Source organism: Myxine glutinosa, chromosome 4 (genome assembly GCF_964187855.1).
Source record: "Myxine glutinosa chromosome 4, kmMyxGlut1.1, whole genome shotgun sequence".
Classification (NCBI taxonomy): Eukaryota; Metazoa; Chordata; class Myxini; order Myxiniformes; family Myxinidae; genus Myxine; species Myxine glutinosa.
The window spans coordinates 182,810,361-182,834,779 of NC_136264.1; the positions used below are offsets into that span (position 1 = coordinate 182,810,361).

The 24,419-nt window shown below is 46.1% G+C and overlaps 1 protein-coding gene across 5 annotated transcripts in view; it reads right to left on the reverse strand.

Moving 5' to 3' along the window:
• LOC137425542 (sodium- and chloride-dependent taurine transporter) overlaps window positions 1-24,419 on the reverse strand; it is a 340,062-nt gene that overhangs the window by 271,154 nt on the left and 44,489 nt on the right. The window lies entirely within an intron of this gene.

Below are 24,419 nucleotides of genomic sequence, written 5' to 3' on the forward strand. Positions count from 1 at the left end.
AGAGAGTGGTCCAAGCAAACCGGCCTCCACCCAAGCCTCAACCAGTCCGGAACCCCCCATGTGCTTTCCAGTGACGCACAGGAGGTTCATGGAGATATGGAGGCCACCAAGTCGAGGGATCACGCTCTGTCTGTATCCAGGAACAGACCATTTCAGTTCCATAATCTTGCAGTAGAGTGCCTGATCTACAGTGATGACAGTATACTGCTGACCTAGGTGTGAGGATATGGACATACAACGCTGAACCACTGTGTTCAAGGTATCCAATTCATGGGCCTGAGCTTGTATTATTGGCAAATATCCCACTGGTGTTACCTCCTCGTCATTCACACTCAATAGTTGGTTGAAAACTGTCCATCCAGGTTTTATGTCCGACTTCTGCCTTTTGAGGACGAACACAATATCAGTCGCTCTGGCAGCCTCTGCAAAGGCTGGCTCATTATCAGGTTTCTTGAACCAAGAGGGGTAAAGCTTTTCATACTTTGGTTCAACCTTTCCTTCAACAACGGTAGTAGGAATTAGCGCAGTCATAATTGCAGGAACATCTAGCTGACGTCGTTTACTTGGCTTCAGATTGTTTAGAACGTTAACAGAGCCTGGTCCCCTCTGCCACGCAGCCACCTGGATGGCATGAAAGGTATTTTTGTCATCGAGCGTCTCATCACAGATATCAATGTTGTCAGCAATGAAGTGAACAAACCTTCCCGGCTGGAGGTTTTTTTTTTTTTTTCTTTTTTTTTTTTTGTATAAAAGATCGAGGCTCGTGAAAGAGCGAACATTTATCACACAGAAAGACAAACCGACAAACCGACACATAACCGACAAACCGACACATAGAACAAATAACATCGGGAGCGGTAGACAAGATGGGGAGAGAGGGGGAAGGACACAAACACAACACAACACAACACAACACAACATTTTAGAGCAGGAACCGAGAGACATGGAGACATCGAGAGATCTGTGGGAGGGAGAGGGCTTTGGGGGGGAGGCATGGGAAAGGGGGTGGGAGAGGCATAAAACATATGGACACTGCCAGGACTACCAGGAAAGAAGTTGGAATTACAAACAAGGTGGATCTGGGGTGAATTAGTGGGGGTAGAAAAGATCAAGGTTTTGGATGGGGGAAGATAAGAGATGGTGGTGAACAGCTGTTTTAAAGACCTGGAGGGAGGAGTGGGATTGAAGGGAGTGTGGGAGTTTGTTCCAGAGGCGGGAGAAAAGAGGAATGAAGGAGTGAAGGTGAGCAGAGAGCCGAGATTTCGGCAGTTTAACCATCAGAGGCTTGCTGGCAGATCTTGTGCGACCTGTAGGAATATTTGGGGGACAGAGCACAGAGAGAGCTGGGGGAGCAAGGCCGGAGAGGAGTCGGTAGAAGACGGAAAGACCACCAACCTGCCTGCGGTGAGTGAGTGAGAGGCCCTTGGAGTTAGCTTCATCACGGGAGATTCCAATGATTCTGAATGCTTTGTTTTCAACAGCGTGAAGACGAGCTAGGTGTGAGGCAGGAGCACCAGCCCAGATGGGAGAGCAGTATTCCATTGAGCTGCGGATGAAAGCCTTGTACGTGGTGAGGAGCTCAGGTGTGCAAAGGTTAGGGGGGATGACCGCACCGTTGGCCTGGTTCATGGTACTCAGAGTGTATTCCGCCAGTGCTGTGTCTTTCTGAAGTATCTGATCATAGTTAATAATATTGTCGCGCAACTCCGATTAACACCAGAGTTGCGGATGCCGATTACGAAGGCTTTAACTCCGAGGCGGAAGCTCAATAGCAGATTCCAAAATCTAATCTAAGCGCGCGGATTGGAGGGAAACAGCGCAAGTCCCCGCAGCCTTATCTATTAAAATCAAACACCCGGTAAACTGCGTTCAGATATATGTACAAAAATAATATAAGGATTTATTCAGGAAAAGGGCAAAGACAGGAAAAAGCACGCGCCGTTAATCAATATCCTAATAATCACCCCTTACGCCAGTAAATAATAATCACCCCTTACTCATTTCCTCCAATAATCATCACTCACTCTCCAGTTTTCATTCTCACGACCACATCAAAACACATAACCACAACACCAAAGCATACGCCACCCACAAGACACTGTGTGGCCCCCATTCCATTCCCTCACCAGCCATGTCATCACTCTCACCCGCCTCCCAACTCCAAATTACATGTCCCTCAATTTACCAAGCAAGTCCTGAAGCCTGGGACAGTACTACTCAAAACACCTCAAGTGCAGGTAGTTACCGGTTGGTCAAGTCCAAAGTGCAATCCACCCTTCACAATCCCAAAATTTATCATTGGGCCTACCAAATTCTTCCAAATTTCACTTTTGGCCCCACGACACTGGCAGGTATGTGGATCCGCATCCAACGGTGATCATCGCTACACAACTACCTGTGGCCAGGACAGCTCTGCACCTCTACCGTGCAAGGGTCATCCGGACAAGGTGAGCAGTCAAAACGCCAACATGGCCCATGAGTGTCCATAAGGGTGCGACCCACCATCCATCCTTTGGCCCCCCTGCGAGGAACACGGCTGCACCAGCCCCAGCTGGCCAATGTGGTGAGCACCTGCTGCACAACACACACTATCGCACACACAACCTCGGCCCTGGGGGAGACGGTCGCAGTGCGTGGCATTCCCCTCACGTCACCCACGCCGTCCTCTCATCCCCCAGTCCACAGAACCGCAGCCCCCCAGTGCTCACCCACACTTGACCACACCAAGGTCCAGTCAACAGCCATGCTCCACCAGGAGACCCACCCAGGAGACATGGTCCACACCCCTCTGACACCCATACCACCACATTGACCCTCAGACCATACAACTACATCCCCATAACCCTGCGTCCGAAATATCAGCACAGTTGCCCCCGCAACCAGTTGAAAGCTGTGTCCTGCTACCCTGTCAATTTCATCACAGCCTCCAACACTTTGGTCTAACACACCTGGATCAATAATGGCGTCACTATAGTGTCCACCATTTCTCTTCACAAAATTCACCCTTAACTTTGCATCTAACCCCAGATTACCCATGCCAAACATTTTTCACATTTCACTAAACTCACCAAAGAGAGATGCTTTGCCATACACATGCCAGCCGAGCATGGCCCATATGCTCGGCTCGTTACACATTCCAAATTCAACAACCCCATGGCTCTCTTCCCAAACCAAGAGTCCATAAATCATACCGGAGCATCTGTGCAAGGTCACTCTCACACCCTCACATTCCACAGATGCCCCAATGGTTGTCCGGCAGGCTATCTCCATCCCTGTCCATCGGTTCGACCCGCGTCCATAGACCAACCACCGTGCCAGGTCACCACATGCTGGTTGTCCCAAAATCTCAGGGAGAGGGTGCCAGGTCGCATGCCCAGGTGGTCACCATGTCAGGCCCAAGTTGGCCGTCCGCGGTGCCACCATCAAAGCGCGACCCACAACACCTCCCCCTAGTGGTCCTCAATATTTGCAATCCCAGGCTTGAGAGACCACCTCGGACCCCCCTGGAGGTCTTAACCTCCACCAAGGTCCGGTGACCCTGCCGGACTGAGCCACTCGCCCGGCCGGCGCCCCGATGGACAAGGGATGCCACACTCCACCAGACCCCCCGTGGGTCCCAGGTCGTACCAAGTACCATGCCACCCATGGCTGGAACCCACGTCCAAATCTCGCCAGCACAGCCCCCCAGCTGGCTGGCATCCCCAAATTTTGAAAGGGGCAAATTTTGCCCAAGGCCATCACCATTGACCTCCCCATGTCCAAATCCCGCAGCCCGGGGACCAACTCCAACCAAGGCTGCTCCAAATCACTTTCCCATTTTAATTTGATTTTAAATTTCTTTCTCTTTTTAAATTTTTTTATTCCCACCGCCAAACCGCAGCTGCAGGTAACAACCTCTACTACCGGTTGTTCTGCCCCTCTATGCAGCTGGTCCAAATTCCCTATGGGGACCAAATCTCCAGAGGCTCTATCTCCCGATTCTCCAAGATCCAAATCCAGCCCGGAGCCAACACACTCCCCCAACTGGTTGTCCAATTTCGGAGCCTCTGTTTCCAAATCGTAGTGTACGGTGAGCATCCCCACGGTCATTCCAACCACCTCCTTGGACCAACTCACCTCTTTACCCAGGCTCCTTTGGGCCCGGTCAAACCCTACCTCTGTGGGACTGTCCCAGGTCCCCAGCCGCTGGATCAAATCATCATCATCATCACAAATCATTTCCGGCCCTGCCAGGCTTTCATCATTATCCCCAATAAATACCCGGTCCGGCTCCATTGCACGGACCCCCAATTGCTCTATTGTTATCCCCTCTTGCTCTGCACCATCGCCCTGGTGCTGCACCATTTCAAATTCATCGCCCTGTTGGGGTTTTGACATCCACCCGGTCCCGACAAACAACCAGGCCACCAGGTGGGAAACACTCCTAATTACAATTTTGGCACTCCACGCTCATCTGTTGGCATTCCCCATCTATCTGTTCTCATGCCACAATCAGCTCTTCCCCATTTACCTGTGGGCACTCCACGTTCACCTGTGGACTCGCCCCTTCTTCCTGTATGCATTCCCCATCTACATGTAAATTTCCTTCCCTTCCTTCATTTCCTTCTATTGCGATTCCTGGTGCAATTCCCTGCCCGTGAGCAACATGCACATCTGCATGGGCCGTACTCTCTCCCATTCCCAATTGGCACTCCACGCTCCCCTGTAGGTATTCCCCATTAGCCTCTTCATCTGCCATTCCTGGTGCAATCCCCAATTTGCCTTCCCCCCGTTCAGATTCAAACCCTGCCACATTTGGCTTCTCCTGTGCCCCGTCGGCACCATTCGTTTGCCCTTCCCTCAATTCACTCGTTTGTTCCTTCAAACTGTCACTCATTCCCTTCATTCCTTCCCTCAATTCATTCCCCCGGGAGTCCATTTTTCCATCCAACCCATCGATTTTATTTTCTAGTCACTCACTGCGTTCACTTTGAGCCTCCATTTTGTTTTCCAACCCACTTTTCATTTCTCCCATATCATTTTTCAATTCCCCAATTTGATTTCCCAATCGCTCACTGTTCTCCCTCATTTCGCTAAAGAATCGATCCCACATCTGGTCGGGCATCGGGGCCACTCCTACTTCTCCCGACTCCCCAGTAGGGGAGGGGGGTAAGTTGGTACTCAGGGCGGGGGAGGTTCCAAGACTCTCCTCTAAATCGAATTCCCCTATTTCCCTGACACCAAATGTCACGCAACTCCGATTAACACCAGAGTTGCGGATGCCGATTACGAAGGCTTTAACTCCCGAGGCGGAAGCTCAATAGCGGATTCCAAAATCAACTCCTAAAACCCTTAAACGCGCGGAATGGAGGGGAACGGTGAGAGCCCCGCACCCTTATCTATTAAAACCAAACACCCGGTAAACTGCGTTCAGATATATGTACAAAAATAATATAAGGGTTTATTGGAAAAATAAAGCAAGGACAGGAAAAGCACCGCCGGTAATAAATATCCTAATCGGGATCCCGCACACCAGACCTCAAATACAAAACGGGGGAATATGAATTAACAAGCCTCCCAATTAACAAGCGAATGATTTTTCAGAATCATTGGAATCTCCCGCGATGAAGCTAACTCCAAGGGCCTCTCACTCACTCACCGCAGGCAGGTTGGTGGTCTTTCCATCTTCTACCGACTCCTCTCTGGCCTTGCCCCCCCCCAGCTCTCTCTGGGCTCTGTCCCGCAAATATTCCTACAGGTCGCACAAGATCTGCCTGCAACCCTCTTATGGTCAAACTGCCAAAATCAAGACTCTCTGCTCACCTTCACTCCTTCATTCCTCTTTTCTCCCGCCTCTGGAACAAACTCCCTCACTCTCTTCAATCCCACTCCACCCTCCAGGTCTTTAAAACAGCTGTTCAACACCATCTCTTATCTTCCCTCATCCAAAACCTTGATCTTTTCTACCCCCGCTAATTTCACCCCAATTCCACTTTTTTGAAATACCAACTTCTGTCCTGGAAGTCCTTGGTGTCCTTGTGTTTTATACTTCTCCCTCCCCCCCTTCCCACACCTCCTCCCCCCAAGCCCTCTCCCTTCCACACATCTCCCTGCTCTCAAATGTTGTGTTTGTGTGCTTCTCCTTCTCTCCCCATCTTGTTTTCCGCTCCCTCTTTTTATATATTTTGTTTGTCTGGTTGATTTGTTTGTGAAGTAAATGTTAGCTCTTTCATGAGCCTCGATTCAGTATACACACAAAAAAACAAAAAAAACAAAAAAAAAAACACGTCTTTTGTGTCAAAATGTACGCGGATGCGGCCTTATCTTGTCTTTGTCGTCTTGGTGGCTGCCGTCCAACACCGCTCTGTCCGGCCCGATCGCACACCACGAGGTCCCTCGCTCCAAGTTCCACTAGGCCTCTCAGCACCGATCACCACAAGGTCGACAGCAGGACAGCGAGCTCCACTCGGGCTACACCTCAGCCCAACTCGGGTCGGGATCTCTGAACGACTCAACCTGGCTGCTCAAAACAACTCCCTATGGCTCAACTGCCAACTCTGCGAACTGCGCACTGCGAACTGCCATAAATGGCGTCCGATGCTCACTCAGCTCGTGCTGAACACGGGATCTCAACTCGACTCGGGTGCACACAAACTCTTGACTCAGACCTCACTCAACGTGCTGAACTCTCAACTGCTCAACTACTCACTCCTCCGGCTCAACTGCCGAAAATGGCGTCCGGCCCTCGGTAATATCTCTGCCGATGACGTCAGCATTGGTGCACTCCTCAGCCAATAAGAGCCTCCCCCGGCACACCGGCTTGTCCAGGGGCATGCCCACTGCGCCACTGCCATTCCCGTCCCCTATTCCTTGGATTATAGCACGTGCTAGGCGAGATGGGTAGGCCTCTCGGAGGTGTAAATGGTGGCGGCCAAGGGTGGCGGTGTTCCAGCCTGATTTCTTCCCAAGTCATGTCAGGGGGGGGAGGGGCATCATTTAGTGTTGTACTAAAGGTCCTAGCTCGTGTTTAAGTGGTCTGCAGTGCCATAATGGACAAAGGTTTGACTACTAGGTGAGACATACAAGCGCTCTACTGATTAACCCCTACACTAACTACACACGAATTTCCTGGTAGATTCACAATTATACACCTTAACTGACAAAACGCCTAAACATGGACTTATTACAGGAAGTGTTCCTTATCGCGACATCTCGAAGCATGTTACCTACTCAGATCTACTGTGCTCTACATTTTGCTCTACCAAATTCGTAACAATATAAAGGCTGTCAGGAATACACTATCGCATTATCCTCATTCACACAGAATCCCGCATGGCCTGCTTGGCTGGTAATATCCCCACGTATCTTCAGTGCCACATGAATGAGTGACAAGACATCATCTTCAGTGCCACATGAATGAGTGACAAGACATCATCTTCAGCTTTGTATATTGGCATAGTTAGAAGGTCGTCTCCTGAATCGGCAAGTACGGCTAGAGGTATGTGTGTGGACTTTAGAGGTATAACCAGGGTTCGGTTATCACTAGGTCCATGGTGAAGCGATGGGATGAGTTCAACAACGTCTCCGACGCCGGACAGAAGTTTTTCCCTAAATGATGCCCTACGACTTATGTATGAGGCTGGAATCTCTGTCCCAGATTCTTCTGCTAGGACACAGTATCGGTTCCAAACCTCTGACATTTCAAGGAGATGGACCTTTTCAGCTGCATATATCAGCTCCTTGAAGAGCCAACTCATAGCAATGTCCACATGTTTAGTTTCCGTCCGAGTCTTGGCAACTGATCGGTTGAATTCCACTCGGCATGGTAGGTGATATCTTCCATCAGCGGCAATGAGATCAGCTACTCCAGCAAATCTGATTCTCAGTTTCTGGTCGTCGTGTGCATTTTCCAGAATATGGTTGCTCAAATTGAATGTTGCAACCAATCTGGTCTTCTCTTTTCGATGTATCTTCTGACAAAAGGGCACAAATTCCAGTCAACAACCGCCTCCATACTCCTACGGGAAGTGGTGGACTCCTGTGTTTTTGAAGCTCCAGTCTCGTTTGATGTTGATGGCATTTGGGACAGCTTTTCCATAGCTGTCTGTAACCTTTTGATTTTGCCACTGTATGTGAATTGGGTGTAGCATAGCAGTTCTATGCCAAACAACTTCAGTCAAATCCACAGAATCCAGAACGTTTTCGAGACGGTCAATTGTTTCTGTATTTTTGACATCTCGATATTTTCTTCTACTGATGGCTGTGTCACGAAGTCTTCCCAAGCCATACTCAGTTGCTGGACAAGGTTATTCTTTGTATTGCCTGAAGCTTGACATATGATGCATAGACTAAAAGCCACCGTAAAAGTGCATTTCAGTCTTAATGAAGGTTCCATCTTCTTACATTGTCGTTAAAAGGACAAAATAAACCTGCAAAACATATAGTCTAGTAGGAAGACTAGGTCCCTCTGCACCCCCCGGAGATATACTTCTAATCAGTGTTTCTAGATTGGAAAAAATGTGTAGAAAATGACTAGCTATGGCCCCAAGCTGAAAAAATGTCCCACATACCATTTTTATGCAAATTACTGCTGCAAATTTTATGCAAAATTATGCAAATTTTATGCAAATTTTTGATGAGGAGTAGAGTTGAGGGGTCTTTGAGGGCTTCATCGAGGTGCTCTCGGTTGCAAGACTGGGTCATTCTGAGAAGCACAGCAGGGTCAGAGATCATGATGTTCTCCTCCTCAGTGAATCTCTCCATCAACAGCCTCTCCATTGCCTCACACACTGTTTTGAGGCAAAAGAGGGACTTTGCGTAGGCCTTTCCACTGAGAACACCTTTGAGAGATCCACTTGTTACTAGTTGTGCCTCAAAGAGAATCTCTGCATATCCAGAACCACGCATCTTGTGTCCAGTGAGCATCCCGATGTAGTTCATGGATGTGTGGAAGGGTCCAATCGTTACTACATGACTAGCAAATTCATTTGGCCAGCGCCAGATGATGGGAAGGGCTTTCATGCAGACACCCAGATCAAATGTATTCAGGACCCATCTCTGACCCACCTCAACAGTTGCTGCCTCGGAACGCTTCAGTAGCTCACGAACAACTGCGTTGTCTGTGATCGGTTGTACTACATCTGGCTCTTCATCAGATACATCGGAAGCTGTGGCCTGCAGCCTGTGCCTGGGCTAGGGGGTTTCACCTCTGCAACTGGTTCTCCCCCACCCAGCAAATCAACAGTCGACTACTGCACGCCTATCCACCAACCGATCACAGACAACGCAGTTGTTCGTGAGCTACTGAAGCGTTCCGAGGCAGCAACTGCTGAGGTGGGTCAGAGATGGGTCCTGAATACATTTGATCTGGGTGTCTGCATGAAAGCCCTTCCCATCATCTGGCGCTGGCCAAATGAATTTGCTAGTCATGTAGTAACGATTGGACCCTTCCACACATCCATGAACTACATCGGGATGCTCACTGGACACAAGATGCGTGGTTCTGGATATGCAGAGACTCTCTTTGAGGCACAACTAGTAACAAGTGGATCTCTCAAAGGTGTTCTCAGTGGAAAGGCCTACGCAAAGTCCCTCTTTTGCCTCAAAACAGTGTGTGAGGCAATGGAGAGGCTGTTGATGGAGAGATTCACTGAGGAGGAGAACATCATGATCTCTGACCCTGCTGTGCTTCTCAGAATGACCCAGTCTTGCAACCGAGAGCACCTCGATGAAGCCCTCAAAGACCCCTCAACTCTACTCCTCATCAAAAATTTGCATAAAATTTGCATAATTTTGCATAAAATTTGCAGCAGTAATTTGCATAAAAATGGTATGTGGGACATTTTTTCAGCTTGGGGCCATAGCTAGTCATTTTCTACACATTTTTTCCAATCTAGAAACACTGATTAGAAGTATATCTCCGGGGGGTGCAGGGGGACCTAGTCTTCCTACTAGACTAATAGATATATGTATAACTAAGACTTAAAGAAACCATATGTAAAAATACCAGTGAAACCGTTTCTCAAGGAGTTATGATATGAAGTGCTAACGTCACCGTCATTCAAGTAGATGTAGATATCAACATTCGTTTAGTATATATGACAGATCACGGCACAGCTAAACAAGTGTGTGTAGAACATTTAAGCTTACGTTCATCCATATGCCTTGATCACATATTGATTCCCACAAGCTTTATCGTGTACCACGGCATGATGTCATTTAATCAGGTTTAATCAATAAAATTGTGCCAACCATGCAATGATACGGTAGTTGTATTATTTATTATCCTCGTATAGCTCATAACAATATATTTTTTAAAGTTTATTGACGTTTAGGGCTGCCGGGATTCAGCTTTGGGGTGATCGCCAATGTACAGGTGTTAATCAGATATTACATTTTGCTGATTTATATATCATCTTCTAATTACCGATTTTTGGTAACTTAGGTCGAAAAGATTTTCTGGTAACAAGCATATTCAGATTCAGCACCTTCAAAATATCCTAAAACACCTTTTTACCAGCTTGTAACAAAAAATGCTCGTAAATTTTTTCTGGAGGCTTTTTTTGGAATTTTCCACCTGTCTATAATGGCTGTGATGCTGCCTATGTTTTTATGAACATAGCAAATTTGAACATTAATGGTGGGCGCAGTCAGCTGCTTTGGTCCCAAACTGTGCAATTAGCCAGGAGGGAAAAGATTGATGTACAGTACTTTCATTGCAAGAAACTCGTGCCACTGCAGACTGCATGGCTGATTGGCAGCAACAGCTGATTGGCACTTGGTTTTTTAGTAATACAGATTCTGTGAGTGCGGGTATTGCTTTTTTTGGCAGTTCACGTTTGTCTGTCTCCCCCCCTATCTTTAAGGAAATCGTACCAGGCTAACTAGCCTCTGTAGAGTTCGAATACAATCAGCAACGATTTATGTTTGTTAACGTCTATGCTCCAAGCGATAGCACAGATAGAGGAACTTTTTTTAATCAGTCCTTTAATTTCCTGAGACACCTCTCTTCTGATACGTTGTTGTGCTTAGGGGGTGACTTTAACTGTACTTTAAACCCAACTTTAGATAGGAACAGTGCAGAGCCACATCCAGCTTCAAGCAGGCCTCTTTCCAGTATAATTTCACGGCATGACCTCAACGATGTATGGCGGCAACAACACCCAAACCTGCAGCAATTTAGCTGGTGTCGGGTTTTACTAAATCATCTTTCACTTGCTCGTCTTGATAAATTTTATATTCCTAACTCTGCTGTCAACCTTGTGACATATACGGCTATTGTCCCTTCAGGCTTCTCTGACCATTCTTTGGTAAAACTGTGCTTTTCCTTTCCTCGTTTCAAACGCCGCACCCTGTATTGGTCCTTTAACACCTCACTTCTGAGCGATCCTTTCTTTAAATCATCCTTTGTGGTTTTTTGGGGACAAGGTTGTGTATTTCCAACATCGTTTCCTAAATCTCTGTCAGAGGTGGGACTATGCTAAAGTGCAGATCCTTGTTTTCTGTCAGCAATACAAAACCAATTGCTCTCAAAGTAAACAATTATGTATTGATGCCTTGAAACAAGAAATTCTAAGATTGCAGGAAGGTGCTGAGGTTCTCAGTGATGAAAAACGGTCTCAACTCCTCTATGAAAAACAAACTCTGCTTAAGGAATTAATTCAAGAAAATGGTATTGGTGCTGTCAGGGAATAAATATTCATATTGACAATATTGCTAGAATATATCTCAATGTAATATTGTGTAAAGTGGAATATGTTTTACTTTACAAATGAGACAAGAGCAATATAATTCAAGACAGAATGTGTACCGCTCTTGGACTGCCATCTGTGTCTATCAATAGTTAGCCTGTGTTCCATAGATGGAGCACAGGCTGCAAATTCCCCCTCAGCAGGTCAGAGCATTTGACCTCTTGAACAGAAATAATGTGGTGCTCTCAGTCTCCCAAAATAGAGGGCTGGCCAAAGAGCCAAATAAAGGCTTTTGGATGAAGGAGTCTGGGCCTTTAAAAACCAAGAGAAAGTTGCGATTGGGGAGCAGAGAGAACTGGGAGAGTGACGGAGAAGCAGTGGACTGGGAGAGTGACTGAACAACGTGAAGACCAGTTGACCTGATCAACCAACTGGAGACTGGTCAACAACTGAACGAGGTTCAACAAAAGACCTACAGAAGGAGCTACAGCCACGACCGACAGAACAACGTCATTAATATCTAATTAGTACATTTAGTAGAATACAGCAAAACTCTCAAAAGTGAATAAAACATTGATTTTGCTAAAACGAGTTTCTGAAGTTTCTGAAGTAGAACAGCAGTTAATTTATTATTCTACAGTGCCTTAGTCAGGCTGAGAGTGAATGGTTTACTGTCGTCAGACACATGTTGTAAAGATTTCTTTAAGTTTGAGAAGACGACCAAGGCGAGCCAGCAAATGCTTAGTCTTCGGGCTAGTGATGGGCATATTCTTAGTGATAATACGGAGATTGTTCATTTTGTTCGGTCTTACTTTGAGAGTGTGTTTTCCTTTAAGCCTAATGATGTGCCTGCAATGCAGAATATTACGACCAATTTACCGCAGATTTTTTTTTTTTTGTTTTTTTGTTTTTGTATACAAGATCGAGGCTCGTGAAAGAGCGAACATTAATCACACAGAAAGACAAACAGACACACAAAACAAATAACATAGGGAGCGGTAGACAAGATGGGGAGAGAGGGGGAAGGACACAAACACAACATTTGAGAGCAGGGACCGAGAGACATGGAGACATCGAGAGAACTGTGGGAGGGAGAGGGCTTTGGGGGGGAGGCATGGGAAGGGGGGGGGGGGGTGGGAGAGGTATAAAACATATGGACACTGCCAAGACTTCCAGGAAAGAAGTTGGAATTTCAAACAAGGTGGATCTGGGGTGAATTAGTGGGGGTAGAAAAGATCAAGGTTTTGGATGGGGGAAGATAAGAGATGGTGGTGAACAGCTGTTTTGAAGACCTGGAGGGAGGAGTGTGATTGAAGTGAGTGTGGGAGTTTGTTCCAGAGGCGGGAGAAAAGAGGAATGAAAGAATGAAGGTGAGCAGAGAGCCGAGATTTCGGCAGTTTAACCATCAGAGGGTGGCTGGCAGATCTTGTGCGACCTGTAGGAATATTTGGGGGACAGAGCACAGAGAGAGCTGGGGGAGCAAGGCCGGAGAGGAGTCGGTAGAAGACAGAAAGACCACCTACCTGCCTGCGGTGAGTGAGTGAAAGGCCCTCAGAGATAGCTTCATCGCGATTTCTTTGAGCATCTTTGAGCATTTGAGATGGATGAGCAATTGAGCATCAGCAGCATGTCTTGGATGAGAACATTACTCTCGGTGAACTTAAAACTGCGCTAGATGACCTTGCTGATCATAAGGCTCCTGGTTTTGATGGGTTACCAGCTGAATTTTATAAAACCTTTTGGGACATGCTTGGTCCTGCTTTGCACTCAGTGTTTTTATACAGTCTGCGTGAGGGATAGTTACCCCTTAGTTGTCGGCGTGCAGTTGTTTGCCTTATCCCTAAGAAAAACGACCTGCAATTGATACAGAACTGGTGCCCAATTTCTCTTCTCTGCACAGATTACAAGATTTTTGCCAAAGTGCTAGCTAACTGTGTAAAGACTGTTTTAAGCACAGTTATACATCAGGATCAATCGTACTGTGTTATGCACAGATCTATGCATGATAACATTTTTTTGGTACGAGACTTGTGGGATGTGTGTGCATTTCAACAACAACATTCTGGTCTCTTTTTTATTGACCAAGAAAAGGCTTTTGACTCTGTTAATCATGAGTATTTGTTTCACATTTTAAAGCAATTTGGTTTTGGGGCATCTTTTATTTCTTATGCATCTTTTGTATAATCACATTTTTTGCCTGATCAAAATCAATGATGGTCTCTGTTCACCTTTGCGGATTGGGAGGGGAATTCGGCAAGGTTGTCCCTTATCTGGAATCTTGTACGCTTTGCATTGAGCCCCTTTTGATTCGTTTACGATCTGCTCTTATGGGCTTTTCAGTGACTCCATCAGAAAAGCCCGTTATCATTTCGGCCTATGCTGATGATGTATGTGTTGCTGTTCGCAGCAGTAATGACATTGCTTTGCTATTTGAGTGTCTACGGGTCTACTCTCAAGCATGTACAACGCAAATTGATTGGTCGAAATGCAAAGCAGTTTGGGTCGGCGGTACGCCACCTTCTGCCCTTCCAATTCTCCCTATGAATTTGACATGGGGAAAAGGTGTGAAATACCTCAGTGTTTTTTTTCTTGGAACCCCTGGTTTTGTCAAAAGGAATTGGGATGGTTTGCTCCACAAAATTAGCAATAAATTAAACAGATGGAGAGGAATTTTGTCGACCTTGTCTTTCCGAGGTCGTGCCATGGTCATTAACAACCTGGTGGCCCCTCTCTTATGGCATAAAATGATTGCCTTGCAGCCACCTGCAACGTTGGTGTCGTCAATCCAAAAATGTTTACTTGACTTATTTTGGGATGGCAAACACTGGCTAAAGCCAGAGACTATTTGCCTTGCACTGGTGGAAGGGGGTCATGGGGATCATATTAAAACAAGCCGGCAGGCTAGGCTACAATTGTGAACTCTTTTTTATGGAGCTGCAACATGTGGATGCTTCGCTGCTCTCTGACTTTTACCAAGATGTCTTGAACGTCTGGCGGTCCATTTCAGTAACTCGGCAAATGGGGACATACAACAGTGAAAGGTTCCTCCGGGAACCCCTTTTCTAGAATGCCCTCTTTCCTGCTATTCCTCACTCACGTGCTTTTGTGCAACGTTTTATGAGTGCTGGCGTGAAAACGACTCGGGACCTTCGTGACTGTAACAGGAATAGTTGGTTCTCCGCAGGACCTCTTCAAGTAAGAACTGGCATCAGATCTTTGAGGAGCGTAGCCAAGGTCCTACAGGAAATCCTGTGTGTTTTTAGGCACTTAGGCCTGAGCTCAACCGCCAACATTGGTGACCACCATACACCACCACAGATCTGTGCTAGCTCTAGCCTGCCGGCTGATAGCGCCACAACAACCTCTTGTTATCCTCATCGCCACTTTCCAGCAAGGATAAAAAGAGACTGTATCGTTTGTGAATTTCAGTCCGGTTTCCCTCGTTGCAGCCAGTTTCTTTTGGGGCTCGATGGAAAGGGAAACTGCCTTCTGGGTCTCCCTCCCATCTGCAATGGTCTGCGATGTATGTTTCACCGATTGTTAAAAGAACTGGTGATATTGCTTGGAGACTCGCCTATATGGTGTTGCCCTCCAATGTTTTATTACATCGTTTTAATGAGGATAATTCAGTGGAATGCCCTTTTTGTATGATTTCTGAAGACCTTTTACATGCTTACGTAGATTGTGCAAGACTCTCTCCCTTCTTTGGTTTTTTTATCAACTTTTTTTTAATCGTATGAACTTTTCTTTTTCTACACGTGTTTTTATTTTTGGAATACCACTTAGTTACAAAAAACGCTCTGAGACTGCTCTTGTTAATTTCTTAATTTCTATTGGAAAATTAGCAATCTACAAAACAAGAAAAGCAAAGCTCCTGGCAAATGCTGATATTTTATGTGATGTGGTAATTGTGTTTAAGGCTCTGGTCATGGCAAGGTTACGCTTGGAATTTTCCTTTTGCCAAATGAAAGATGATTTACAAACATTTGTGAAAAAATGGTGTGTGAAGGGTGGGTTTTGTAAACTTGATAATGGTTTGTTAAGTTTTTTATTTTAGTGTTTGGTGTTTTTATTGTTGTTGTTTGGCTGCACGTTTGGAATTGTGGTGACTTTATTATTTGCATGACTTGTGTGGTTTTCTTACCTTTATAATAAAAGAGCTTCAAAAGTCAAAGTGTCTCCCCCCCTCCCCCCTCCCTCTCTCTCTCTCGCCCCCTGCTAGCTGTTGCGATTTGGGTGTGGCGTCATGGCGGCTGTGAGCAACTGCTCTGTGTTGTGGTGAGTCCTTTGTGCGATTTTCTCCTCTCCTGCCCTCCCCTCCTTCTCCTTTTCCATCCTGTGTACTTTGGCGTTTTGTTTTCATCCTTTCTACACCTTTGTCTTCGAGAGAGAGAGGATTGAGAGCGGGCCCATCTTGAGTCCGGCCTACCGGCTTTGATGACGCTTTGTAAGCCTTTTTTGTGCTTATAATGCACGTTTGTTATTTATTTTAGTTCGATTTATTTACGTTTGGTACCTTCTTGTCCGGTACGGACAAGTGGGCGGTGTTAATTCGCAGGGATGGCGAATACACGCTCTCGGTTAGAGGCGTTCGACAACTTAACAAGGAAGCATGCATTCGTGTGTGTTCCACCCGAAGAAACTTCCATCGAGGACATTGTTTTGTCAGTGGGGAAAATAATCGGTTGTGAGAATGTACGAGCAGCATCGAGAATGAATCAGAAAGTTGTTGTATTTGTGTCCGATGAAAAATTCGTTCACGATGTTGTTAGTGCGGGATTAACCACAGAGACAGGTCTCTTTGTCTTGGCGTCGCCTATGGACACCCCGTCGATGAGAGTCATCATATCTAATGTCCCTCCATTTATAACCTGCGATCAGCTGATGTCTGTTGGTACACTCGTGGGGTGGATTGTTTAATGATGGTACACTCATGGGGCTGGGCTTGCAATGACGAGAAGCTGTAATCGTTGGGGTGTACCTTGTGTGAAATTCCGGGCCAGCTGTGAAACCAGATTTGCTTTTTTATTTTTCCTTCCCTTTCGACTTTATTTTTATTCTTTTGTTAAAAGAAAAATAAAGATCTTCCTTATCGACCTTCTCCCTCCCACCGGAGCTCTACATAATTGAATAGAGAAAGAACCTTTGGAAAGAAAGAAAAGAGGAGAGGGAGTAGGAAGAAGAGCGCGTGGAGTGGGTGGAGAAAGGCGAAAACGAACGATGCACGTACGGTCCAAGTTTTGATGAGAAACTCGGCCTGTGTGAGCTTTTTGAGGATTTTTGATTAATATCTCTGAGGGCTGCCTGTTGGAGGGACAGTCGGTGCAGGAGAGATTTGGGGTGGAGGTGGATTTTCTCGGTGCACGTCGGATCGTGAGGCAAAGTGGAAGAGGAAGCAGAAGCTTTTGCTCCTCTCAAGTTTCGTCTGAGCCGGCCGGAGGTAAAGTGCGGCTTCAGGGTCTTGCAGAAACTTCCCTGGGCAAGTCATTCATGGAGTTTGGGGACACCCACTTAGAAAGAGAAGAGTGGAGTGGAGGGCGCTACCCTCGGGACACGTGGCTGGGGCAAGGCAGCCAGGACGCCATCTGAAACAGGCCTGAATTCACCTCCTCCCCTCCCGGTTTTATGAAACCTTTTATTTTCTTTATATCCTGGCGAATATTTCCTTGTTATTTTGCGACCCTCTCCCTCCCCTTTTGGATTAGCTAGGGATACCGGGTGGGTCGTTTAATTGTCTTGTCTGTTTTGTCTTGGCGCCTCTCTGTCCTTTAATTACTTGAACTTTGCCGCTGCATATCAGAGGGATTTCTTTTCCTTACGATTTATCTTTTCCTGGGTGTTGTACCCTGTTTTTTTCTTGTTTCTGAGTAAAGGATTTGCATTTATTCCCCTGTTTTGAATTTGCATTGCATATCTTGATTGGCATACTGTGTGTTGAATTATTCTTTTGGGGGGGGGGGGGGTGGTGTAAAATTGCACCAGCATTTGGACGGTAACTTCGCCCGGTCACTTCTGACTGCTCATACGGCGCGACCCGCCCATGGGGAACGTATTGGTCTCCCGAGCACATCGATTAGGATCTCCGGAGCAATAGGCAGTACCCCGAGCCCTTCACGCAGGGGCCAGGTCGTAACACCGTTTTTTCCCGATACGGAACAGTGGTGTCGAAAATCACAATGAAACCGCTCCGGGCTCACGATGAACGTGTTAAACACGTGATGAGCTTTAGACGGCAGGTGTATATGGTGCTTCCAGATTGAGGCGATGACACGGGGTTAAACATCACGTTCAAGGTAAAGGTGAACAACCACGAGTACCAGATGGATGCGTCATCGGCCTCATTAACATGTTTTCATTGCGGAGCTTTTGGCCACGTGAAAAGGTTTTGTCTGAAGGTATCGTGTGTAAGGTGCGGTGAAGCAGGTCATAGTGACGTTGATTGTAAGAGAGATAACACCCCGGTCTCTAACGTACAAAACAAGGTAGACTGAAATACCCAAACAGTTCCTACTGCCGCTCCCTCGCACACGAGGAGCCGGGATAATACTCCTGTTCGTTTTCCTGAAAGCGTCAACACTGCTGATTCGGTAAATAATTAAATAATCCCAGATAACCCACCTGTTGTGGCAGATGCTTAGTGTAGTGAGGAGATGGAAAAAGATCCCATTGTGGTGACAAAAAAAGGAAGAGCATCTGGTGCTTGTAGCTCCAACATTACGGTGAAAAGGGTAGTGTTGGATAAAGAGAGTGTGGGTGAAGACGCCCCTAAACGTCTCTCTCAGGTGTCCACAAGCTGTATTCACACCAGGGAGAAGGAACCTGAATTAATTAATTCTCAACATTATTGGGCAGCACCGAAGATTTGGGAGACAAAGTAGACGACGATGCCAAAGATGATGGTGAGCTCATTTGTGAGCCGCCACCTTCACCACCTGCTGAGACCGAGCGGAATGGAAAGGTTTCAGCCCCGAACTCCTCTTTATCAATGCAAGATCTAAATCATGACACTGGTTCGCCAACTGAGCCAGTGAACATCTCCCCACAGGAGTGTGAAGCCGAGATTTCAGCTCCTGTTGAATGTCCCGGGTACCAGAGTGAAGGTGACTCTACAATAGAACATTCCAGCAAATCTTCGGACTTGAGTGGCATCAAAATGAGGACGGCGCAGACTGATATATGTGACCCGGGCAGAGCTGAGATGCCTGGTTGTCTCAATCTTCATCGTATCAGTCACCCATAGCCCCTCAATTTATTATTTCCTTTCTAAATGAAACCTACCGACAACGAAATGTGATCGTAAAATATCATTTTCCTGATTTAATTTCATTCGTCCAGGCTGCAAAGGACATAATTAGGAAGCCGGATGAATTTGATTTAACAAGGTCGCTGTTTCATCGGCTTAGAAAGGCTGTTACAAAAGCAGGGAGCGAGATTTCCCAACAACCGATCAAGCCTTTTGATAATCCATGAAAAAAAATCACCTTTGGAACCTTAAATATGAACGGCGGAGGTGCAAGCCATAACCGCCAGGTTCAGGTGAAAAGTTTATTTGAGCGCAAGAAAATTGATGTACTCCTACTCCAGGAAACCCATATAATTCTAAATGTGGAGTACGACTGGTGTCACCTCTTTAAGGGACAGTTTTTTTTTAGTAACTTGTCTTCTTCCTCTGCTGGTGTGGCCTCTTTCAGGAGGTGATTAAAGGCCGGTTTATTTCATTGGAACTGGTCATAAATAATTTTCGGTTTACACTATTCAACGTTTATGCACCAAGTGAGAGTGTGGAACGAAGAGCTTTCTTTTAATCTTTGATTCGACACATGCAGTCGATAGACCTCAATAATTGTATTTGCATGGTGGGGTGACTTCAATTGCACCTTTGAACCCAGTATAGACCGAAATACAGCAGAACCCCATCCAGAAGGCAATACTGATTTGTTTAATTATTTTTCGGCAGTGGGTGTGCTAGATGCATGGAGGCTACATTACCCCCAACAAATCTCAGTATACTTGGGGACGATGTGCCAATGGGAGAATGACCTTCGCTAGACTTGACCGTTGGTACATAAACTCACAGTTCAGGAATGCGGTTATCTCTCTAAATCATTTTCCATCTTTGTTTTCTGATCATCATTTAGTTACCATGGGCCTCTTTTTCCCTCAACCCTTAGGCAAAAGTGCATACTGGAAATTCAATACCAGTCTTCTTGAAGATGTTTTGTTTAAAGACGCCTTCCTTGCTTTTTGGGCCATCCAACTTTCAAGAAAGCCTTCTTTCTCTTCTTTAGCGTTACTAGGGCATGCCCGTACTATATATATATCTAAAATTATATCCCCCCCCTCTATTTACATGAAATGGTTTGGTTCATGAAATGTTTTGGTCCATTCGCAACGCCAAAGCGAACGGCGAACGCTTTACATGAAATGGTTTGGTCCATGAAATGTTTTGGTCCATTCGCAACGCCAAAGCGAACGGCGAACGGCTTGCGAGTACAGAACTGCTACCATCATCAAGTAGAAAGAGAAGAGAAAAAAAATGAAAAGGAAAAACATTCCAAACCGCGAGGGAAAACAACACGGCACGTCGACACAACAACGTGTCCTGTGATTGGCCGTACGTGGCTGCCAGTAGCTGCCCCCAAAAAAAAGCTTTCACCGTCCGGCGACTGAATTTAAGGGGAAAAATAAAACGCTCTTCGCTTAAAACAACGCCCTTCGCTCTGACTGAATTGGGACAATGTTTTTATGTTTTTAATTGAATTACTATCCGTAATGGCGCACGCTCTCACGGGAGCTCCGGAAGGTCGTATATCGCATTTACGATGAATCGCAAATTAGTTTTTATTAGTTTTAAAACATAGTTTAACGCCAACATAGCGCCAACATAGTTTGCAAACGTGAAATAAATGAATACGCTCTCAAATGTGCCATCCGAGGCAGAGTGTGTTCGCCACGTTCGGCACACGCGATAGCTCGCTGCTCTCTGATTGGTTGAATCGTTTTTTGGACATAGCTCGGTAAGTAATTGTCCGATTAATATGAAACCTTGAAAAGGCACATCCTCGGGTCCCCAGCAATATACCTGGCAAGTTTAAAGTATATCGGACCTGTGGTTGTCGAGAAACAGCGGTCACAGACAAACAAACAAACAAACAAACGTACAAACAAACAAACACACAGAGATTACTGGAATTATAGATAGATGGTGGGATAACACAAAAGCTCAGATTAGAGTGTTTTGTCAGCAGTTTGTTTCAAATGCAACTGATGTAAATAATATAACAATGGCTTGTTTAGAAGCTGATATTATACGGCTAGAGTGTAAACTGGCTAAAGATAATAATAAAAGAGACCACAGGTTATTGGTTGAAAAGAAGGCTCAACTGAGAGAGCTGATTCAGGAGAAAGCAGCAGGCCTGTTAATCAGATTAAGAATAAACAATTTAAAGGTATTAGACACCCCAGTAAATCTTTCTTCCAAATGGATTTTGTAAACACGTCACCCAAAACCCTTTTCTCTGTACTAGAATTTCGGGGAAACATGGTTGCCAACCCTGGAGATGTAAGGTTGTGCATTAGAGAGTTTTTTTCAAAGGTTTATGCAAAACAAAATGTTTGTGAGCAAACCATGGAATTTTTAACTTCTCACCTTTCATCCCGAACTGAGCCTCAGCGCCTGGGCCTGGATTCACCAATTACGTTGCCTGAGCTAATGCAGGCCCTAGCTGAAATGGACTCAGGGAAAGCGCCTGGGATTGACGGCCTACCGGCAGAATTTTGCATGGCTTTTTGGGACCTTTTGGGCCCTGAATTATTGAATGTCCTGGAATTATCCTTGGTGCTTGGCGAACTACCACTAAGCTTTAGAAGAGCGGTGGGTCGCTGATTCCAAAGACTGGAGATCTACGACAGATAAAGAATTGGCAGCGGTCTCGTTACTATGTACGGACTACAAAATATTGTCAAAAGTGTTGGCCACTCGGTTGAAGACGGTAATCGGTAATCGAGTCCACCTTGATCAGAATTGCTGCATCCCAAACAGATCTATTTTTGATAATGTTTTTTTGATCAGGGATTTAATGGATTTTGATTGCTTAGAAAAAGATTTTGGGACGTCAGGAATCGTCCCGAGCCCCACGTCCTTGCGTGCGAAACCGCAACTGCACTCCCCGTGGGTGCGAACTAGGCCTCACACATGGTCCGCTCGCTCCTCGCTCTGTGTACGAAATGAACTTGGTGCGTAGCTCGCTCTTCCAGCCGCCAAGCCCAAAGCGAGCCGGCCACGCTCATCCACTCGCCGTCTCGTCTGTTCCACACCAGCACCCGCATCTCCCAGCGCAAGAGTGCTATGAACTCCGACCACTCGCCATGAACTCCCGAAGCAGAGAGAGATATCAAATCATGACTGTTCACTGCCAAAGCCAGAATATCAGAGCCAGCCACAAGAAGATGAAGAAGAGCGATGTTGGGACACATTCGTTCGTTGTCCAAGCCAGGACTCGAGGAACAAAGAATAAGCGCGAAAATCGAGCGCGAGGAAAAACCAAGAGGGAAGAGAAAATCGTTGTGTCTCAAGGAATGTTCTTTGCTCAAAAGCCAGAAAATGTCGGCCAGAGTGCTCCTTTATAGTCGAGGCTCTGACGTCATCCAACGACGTCTCCACCAATCCCATAGTCCCTTCTTACCAGTCTTTTGAGCCAATCAATCCCGGACCAATCCCTGCTCTTCGGGGCGTCGCCTCACAGACATTTTGTGCCTGTGTGCTCACCAGGTCGATGTTATCCACGGTAGTGCTCAATGTCCTGTTTCCGGTTGTTTTTTATTTCGTGTCATAAATGGGCGATTTCTTACTATGTGTGTGTGCTGCTGGTGTCATAAGGAACAGAGGAAAAAATAACAGAGGCCATTACATACAGGGGATTAATTACCCATAATCCATCGCTAATTAACATACCTTAGCCGTCGTGATGGGAATGAAGACACGCTCTTCCACGACATACCGTCTACACAAATTTCCTACTGTGGAAGAAAAATTTATTGCGTACATAATTTGTGTAAATTGAGTGGATTACCCGGAACCTCGACCTTGTCATTGCAAACACTTAAGTTTTAATTTCAAACACGTAAGCTTCATAAATACATATATTAATCAGTGTTAACTGTATTCTATGAAAATCTAAACTCCTTTACCGAGAAAAAACTCCAGGGCAGGTTGTGAATCTCTACCTGCAGAGATTACAATCCAGACAGAGCTGGCGAACTCGCGTTTAGAGTCAAACAACCAGCTCGAACTGTGAGATGTTATCAAGCTTCAGAGCCTCGCAGTCAAATCAGCCAATTTGGAGAATAAAAAGAAAGTCTCTTTTATTCAAATATTGTATAACAAATAAATGTACTCTTCATACAATACATATATATACATACAGACTTGGCATTTAATATGGAATTTTATTTATTTCTTGACTTGGGTTTACTTTCTTAACTCAGTATATCAATCTGGTGAGTTTCTTTTACACTTTGGTGATTTATTTGTTAAAAGAACCATGTCACTGATTGTCTGTCGCAGCAAGAAGTCAACAACAGGATTATATCACAGGTGGCGTGGCAAAATGTACGGACAGGTGCATTTGATGATTGGCTTCACAGTCGGGTATACAAGGGTTGTTGCGTTCTGTATTAGTGGAAAACAACTGCTGCACGTCTCCAAAAGTTATTCCCGCTTCCTCTGGAGATGGTCCGTCAACTCGACAATGCTGTTTGTCAAGGAGTGGTGGCTTTACGAAATTACGGCATGAAACAGCGTGCTATTGCTCGGCAGTATGGCATCACTCAAGGTCAGGTGTCAAAGATCCTGAAACGAAATGCTCAGAGGGGTGTCCCTACTCCAATACCGAGGCCAGGACGTCCCCGCAGAACCACAAGGAGGGATGATCGCCAGCTGCACCGGTTAGTCCGCAATGGCCGTACCAAGTCAGCTAATCGGCTTAGGGCTGAGTGGCAGCAACTGACAAATGTGTCTGTATCCAGAAGGCGAGTCAACCAACGACTGGTTCAAGCAGGCTATCGTGCCAGGCGTCCCCTAAGAAAGCCACGCCTGACCAGACAACACCGCCAGCACCGATTGCAGTGGGCCAGAGAGCACCGTCAATGGCAGCCAGGACACTGGAATCACGTGATCTTCAGTGACGAGTCTATATTTCTGGTCTATCGTCAAGATGGCCGCGTCCGAGTGTGCAGACAAGTACATGAAGCCTACAACAAAGATTGTATAGTGCCAAGAGTCCAAGCTGGAGGTGGTGGGGTGACCGTTTGGGCTGCTTTTCATGCAGGGGGAAAAACTGACCTGGTTGTTCTGAATGGAAACCTGAACCAGTTCAAGTACAGGGCCATTCTGGAAGAAACATTGCTTCCATTTGCTCGTGCAGCCTTTCGAGGAAACTTTGTCTTCCAAGATGATAATGCACGGCTTCATCGTGCTCGCATGATCCAACACTTTCTTGCTGACCGCGGTGTAGAGCATATGGAGTGGCCTGCCATGTCCCTGGATATGAATCCGATAGAGAACTTGTGGGCAGAATTAACGCGTCAAATCGACCACTTGGACCAGCAGCCGACCTCTGTGTGTGAATTGCAGCAGGCTATTGTAACTGCATGGCAAGCGATTCCTGTCCAAACCTTGGCAAATCTCGTCAACAGCATGCCTCAACGTGTACGTGCTCTCCTGAATGCTCGTGGGGGTTACACGAAGTA